Source organism: Cibotium barometz, chromosome 31, assembly GCF_041138505.1.
Source record: "Cibotium barometz isolate CiBa-2024 chromosome 31, ASM4113850v1, whole genome shotgun sequence".
NCBI classification, from domain to species: Eukaryota; Viridiplantae; Streptophyta; class Polypodiopsida; order Cyatheales; family Cibotiaceae; genus Cibotium; species Cibotium barometz.
Window position 1 is genome coordinate 41,861,448 of NC_141076.1, and position 6,741 is coordinate 41,868,188.

The window sequence follows — 6,741 nt, forward strand, 5'->3', positions numbered from 1 at the left end:
TATAAACCCTTTCTCCTTATCTCTTCACTCGTTACTTCAACCACTTAATTAAGATCTTGGAAGTGAAGCTAGTGCCCTTTTGAGATTAGGAGAAGGATTTAGTCAAGCCTGGTTATCAAGATTAAGGCTTCCTTAATAATTAAATCAGGGGGCCCATTTACTCTCTTTAATTTGTCTAATTATTGGTGTTTTGCTAACTATCTACCCTCTTTGGATTAGTGGTGGCTGCTTGGAGTAATTAGTCCCTAGCCATGGCTTTAATGCTCTAAGGGATTAGTCCAAGATTTAGAGACCTGTCTGAATCTAAGGGGTTTCTAGGGTTAGAATCCACTTGTTTACAACAAACATTGTGATTCGGAGTAAATCATGAAATAATGATTGATAAGTTTGATAAGCAATTTAATCATGATTATGACCTACAACTTAGTTAATAATTTTAGAACCTTAAATTAATCCTTAATTCTAAGGGCTCCATGCTTTTGCTTAAGGATTGCTTGATCATTCAGAATTTTTAGTTAAGAAAAGAGTAGTGACAATTAAGCTTACTAAGAACCTGCAAAGTAAAAATAAGGTTCCTATAGGGTCAAATCTCAACTTTGGTTTATTTTTTTCCTTAATACACACTAATTACCACCATTAAGAAGTGATTAGGGAGTGATTAGAGAATATTAATAAGAGATCAATAAAATATGGAGAAGTTAAGGTCTAATTAAGATCCTCTAATTACTACTAAGAGGGCCCTAAATTCATTTCTCATCAAAGACCATAAAATTTCTTAATATAGCTTAATCAAAATGATTAGGAAAAATCAAGTAATAGTGTGAGGGTTTGCTAAGTTTAAAGATATGGTCTAGACCTAGACAACATTACTTTCAATATTTATCAATTCATCTCTAATTCTTAAAGTCTTTTTGCCTAAGGTCAATATCACATGAGTGAGATTTTTCAGAATATTTTATTTTTGTAAAAGAAAGCTTGTGGAGCAAGCACAGATATTTTATTATCCAATTTTCGTAAAAGAAAAGCTTGTGGAGAAAGCAAGGGCTAAAATAGCTATGTAACCTATTTTTGAAGTAATAAAATCAATAAATACTCAAGCGGGGATGCTTTCGGCACATGCTTGGGGAGGTAGTTGGGACCCAATTTGGTGTTCTCTCTTGTTTCTATTCTGTGGTTTCTCATTTTAGTGGTATCAAAGCCTAGGGTACTCTCTATCAAAAAGGTATGTGTGTTTGTTGGGGCACTCAGATGGCTCGGGACCAACAGGTCCTCTATATGTGGCGGCATGAAGCCCAAGGTGGCCAGCACCAACACGACAGAGCGACGACAAACATGACGAGCAACGAGGAGTGGACCACCATCACCGGTCGGGCAACAACACCAACACAACCATCACAACAATGCCCGGCAGATAGACGACCAAATTTATGTCCATCGACAATGAACGGTACTAAGTTCGGGCAACGATGTCTCCTAAGAGAGAAGTGCAAGCCACAATCTAATCTTGTTTCTATACCCTTTTCCACCAGGCCATTAAACGCTATGTGGGATTAAGGGAGCTGCAAACGAAAAGATGAGAGAGAAGGAGCATCGGGCTAAGAAGCGCAACAACCAAAAGCTAAGTAAGGGCAAAGTGTTGGTGGCTGAGGAGACAGGCACGCATGCAATGAAAGGGTGCAAGGAGGTGTTGTTGGCGCACCGTCGGCAAAAAGAAGTGGGCGTACAAAGGCCTTGGCGCACAAGCGAATCAAGAGCAAGCCAAAAAGCAGCGGGCGTTTGGGCCAGCCAAGCAAAGCGAAGGTGTCGACCACATGGCAAACGCCAAGATGTAGGGCTGGCGAGTAAGGTGAATCAAGGGTGTTGTAAGGGCTAGCGCTCATCAACATGGCAAGGTGCACGAGCACAAGTGCCTGGACCATGACCGCCGAGCACAAGGAAAGGAGATAACGTGTAGGGTCAACGCTCAAGATGGCTAGATGCATGGGCACCCATGGCAGCCAAGCACAAGGAAAGAAGACAAACAGAGAAAAGCGCATCAAAGTGCACAAGCGCCAAGAATAAAGCACAGCAGGGGCTAGAACACTAGCCACAACAAACAAAAGAACAAAGCGAAGGTTGTTAACCCATTCCTAGGGTTAACAAGAGAGCTACTACCATTATCTTATATATCAAGAAGTCAAGGCAGATACACCAAAAGGTCATACATTCAAGATATGAAGTAATGGCGTCCAAATCTATAACTTGGATGGGTGCCCGTAATAATTTGACGAAATACTTATGGTGATTCTCGCTTCAAGAGCATGTGGTAGCAAGTTAGAATGAAGTCCTAAGTGATGTACTTCATGGATATATTATGAGAGTAGTCATTATAATAGTATTAGGCCTTTTATGAGTCTAAAGTGCCTGGCTCGCCACAGGTTAAGTGAGTGTGAACACTTATGGTCATGTATATAAGTGAATTTCTCTCATAATACAATACTCTCCCATTGTGTAATAGAGTCTTGCTCTTACTAATCCTCTTACTAATCCTCTTGCTAATCTCTCTCTAATACATGCTAGTGAGTGTTTGAGTGAAGTGAGGTGAGAGGAGGGATGAGTACCCGTAGTGTAACACGGCGGTGTGACAATGCTCATGGAAGGCGCAGTGGAATTGTTTCTCAAGGAGTTGTAAAGCTTGGAGACCTCAAGGGTTACGAGCTCGGCCATTGGAAAGATCCTCACGATAGTTGCAGTTCACGAGGTAATCTTTTGTTGGATTTGTTTGGGGGTTAGAGTGAGCCATAACATGCTTGCTCCCTTAAGCTCAATTGAAGCCTCCAAAAAGCAGTCATGTTAATCATAAGGACCAATCATTGTCATTAGTATAATATTAACAAGAATTACGTTAATTAGGGTTTAAATTTAAAAAATTAAGGTGTGAATCTGTAGTGGGAATCCCTCTCTTGCATCCAAGTCCATCTCATCCATTTGTATTGCTCAATTTGAGCGTTTTTTACTACATTCAGTTCATTTTTAGTGCATAGTTTGCAACTAAATCATCTTTATCAAAGCTTGAAATCAGTCATTGCATGAAAAATTAGAGTTGAATCTTATAAGAGAGTACAAATACTGCCCATAGAGACTTGTCACACAAGCTCATAGGCGGTAAGAGCCTCTTATAGCATTGAACATTGGGAAGTTCATTGGGGAAGGGTTAAATCCTTGGGAAACTTATCACGGAAAAATGCATGTGCATAAGCATCAAAAGAAAAGGAAAGATGCATTAAACACTATCATGAGCATGCTCAAGCACAAGTGTATGAGATGACCATAGCACACTGCATGGCATCCACACTAAAAGCATCAAAGCACCAACCATCAAGTGGCAATAAGAAAAATGATGCCCACACCAAAGAAGCTGTCAAAGAGCCAAGAGTCAAGCCAAAGAGCAAAGACCAAGAGCCAAGAAGCAGTCAACAAGGTGAAGAAGGACACGATGTCGACATGAAGAACAAAGAAAGCAACAAGGGATCTTCATCAAGCAAAAGCAAGGAGATCTCGATCTAGTAGAAGCACTAAGTAACATCAAGCTACCACCACTACCCTAGCCATCTGTTGCAAAAGAGGGGTCACCATATAAGTAGACACCTATCTTATCATCTTGTTTGTTCTGTGTATCTACTCGACCACCTGAGAGTAGTCAGTCGGGCACCTAGGGGGCATAATGATTGTTATAATTCACACCCAACCACCTCTAAAAACCTCTAAGCGAGAGAGTAACAAAGCCAAAGAGCCTCTGAGTTACCCAACCAAGTTAGAAATGAGGGGGGTGATGACATGTTGTAAACCTTGCATCCGACCACCTTGAGTAGCCTAGAGATATGGCACCAAGGGGAGGTGTTCATAAGTGTGGTGCCATAGAGCACGAGGAAGAGGTAGAGAGTGAGATGAGTAGCCAAGAAAGTGCAAACAATAACATGAAGCAAAGATATATATCCTACGTACAAGCCCAAGGGTGTACCTCCTCATATAAAAGGGGGCCATTTCAAGAAATGAAATCATATCACTTGTACACATCTTAAGCCTCTCTATGAGTACAAGTCTTAATCTTATAACCTAATTATCCTTGAGTCTATTGCACACACTCATCATTATGAGTAAGCTTAGATTACACCCAACTTAGATTAATTCATTCTAATTACATTATGAGTAAGCTTAGATTACATTCAACTTAGATTAATTCATTTAATCTAATTATATTAGATTAAATGTAAGATTAATACTAATCATCTTGCTCATGCACATGATATCCATGGATTTCAACAACATGAAGCCAAAAAAATCTGGTTTGGGAAAGCCTTTGTGTACCACAACGTTGTTAATCATCTCCTAGAATAGAACTTGTGCCACTATATAGGTCTTCTTTAATTTCACAAGAAGCAATTTTCATAACCTCTGCAAGCTACATGCCATCATATAACAGTTGTAAAGAAGTTTAAAATTTTTGGCTTTGGTTGTGTCACGCTATAATTATGTTGCTATAATTACGTTGGTTGCTCCTAGACTATTTGCATGTCTCCCAAACTATCAAAATATAATACTCCCCATTTTGATTTAAGCTTGTGAGCTCTTCTTCTCTCATGGTTCTTTTATGAGATTCAATCCAAAGACAGAAAGATTGATAAGAAGGAAGAGAAAAAACGAGTTGAAAAGGGAGAGGCGATGATAGAGTACTAATGAAATAGACAAGGGGAGAGGGTTAACGGTGATGAAGACAAGGAGGAGGAAGGAGGGAGGAAGGGGAAGAGAGAAGGAGAAGGGGGAGAGAGAGAGGAAAACAAGAGACAACCACCATGCAAGAGATGGTAGGAGAGGCGCAAGGAGAGAGAAAGAGAGGTAAGGAAGAGTTTCTTACGAAGCAAACCATGTTGCTTTCTGTAGAAAAAAGAGCAATTGTAGGTTGCTTTTTTTTATCACAAGAGAGAGATAATAATTTACCATTGACCTCGTGTAATCATAGTCTCTTGAGAACAATCCAAGTCACAAAATTTCATTGAATTATTATCCAAAGTACCTCAGATGTACTTCAACACATGTATCCCTACTTTCCAATGGTTCTCCCAAGGCTTAGTTAAAAATTTACTCAATACACCAATTATATAACTAATGTGTGGAGAAAAAAAAAACAAGAGTCTAGATTATCATCTCAAACTCTTGGCTCAACAATTCCTTCGTCTGTGAGACCTTCTTCTCATGGTTCCACATTAAGATGAGGTTGTATACATACATACATGATGATAATATATATGCCTTTCTTAGAGAAAAAGATAAGTTTGCAAGGATTTTTGAAAGATCGATACTTACAAAGTTGTTGCCAATCTATTGGCGCACCGCACTTAAGGACCCTATTTTACCTTGTACAAAGTTATTGCCAATCTACCGGCACCATGATTGAGGAGCCTATTTTTCCTCATACAAAGTTATTGTCAATCTACTGGCTCCATGCTTGAGGAGCCTATTTTGCCTTGTACAAAGTTATTGTCAATCTACTATTCTCCTTGAATATTTTCACCCACTAAGAACTTTAGCCAAATGTTGATTGGATCCTCAAGAGAGGTAGCATAGATGTTTCAATGAATGATCCCCATTCACTACTAGATTCATTCATTTGATTTTCAGCCCTCAGATCATATTCTCCTAAAGCACTTTTAGGTCTACATTTATGCATCTAGGGTTGAACAAGGGTTTGAAGTCAATGCCACGGTTTATAACACTAATTGTGTATAAAGATATAGTTAGTTGTTTACCCCTTCCCATTGTTTATGTTGACATTTGTGTCTGATTTGCATGGACACTTTTGGTTTCATTTGCTTTTAGCTTATCGTTTCTATAAGCTAATGACATTGTTCCATTGTCGTGTACTTCAAATTGAATTCTCTCCAATCACCTTATCTTAGAGGTTGAGTTTCATCTGGCAAATCTGGCTCATTTTGAAAGGGAACTTGATAATCCTCCGTTTGTTCTTGTTTCTCTTGCGTGAACATTTGGGTGCACCAATCAACCAGTCTCACCATGCTCTCCCAAATTTCACTCTCAGTTGGAGTCAATCCTTCTTCATTTAGTTGGAAGCGTGCACGTGCCTCTAATCCCTTATTTTCCCATGTGGGGACATATGGCAGTTTTGTTTTGGGTTTTTGTTTGTGTCCCTCCGTGTAGCACTTTCCTCTGAGTCTCTTTATCTGCTAGCAAAACTTGTTTTTTGCTACTACCATCATTAATAGTTTTGCATGCAAGTTTTAATGTTTCTTGTGCACAATGGATGTTCCTACATTATGAGTTAACTTAAGTCCCTTTGGTGAGACTATTTAATTTTCCTATTCTCATTTCAGCTTGTTTCAACCTCCACCTTATACATATCCTGGGTGTTTTATTGGGTTTTTGAGGTTCCAGATCCTTTTTTTATAGTTGATCTTTTGGTCGGTTTGTGGTGGCTTGTTTGTCTCTGTTTTGTTTTCATTTCAATTTTTGGGATTCTTCTTCAACTTTGGATCCTCATTGGTCTGGTTTGTTAAAACAATTTCCTTGACCCATTTTGAAGTTTCAGTGTTGGAAGATTTTGTTTTGGTTCGCACCTTGGCTTGTATCCATGTTAACATATTTAATGGTATGCTAGTTAGCCATCCATTATGCACACTAACAATGTTAAGTGGTGCAGATTTTTTTGTTGTGTTTGGCATGTTGTGTTTAGTTTCAGATAGTCTT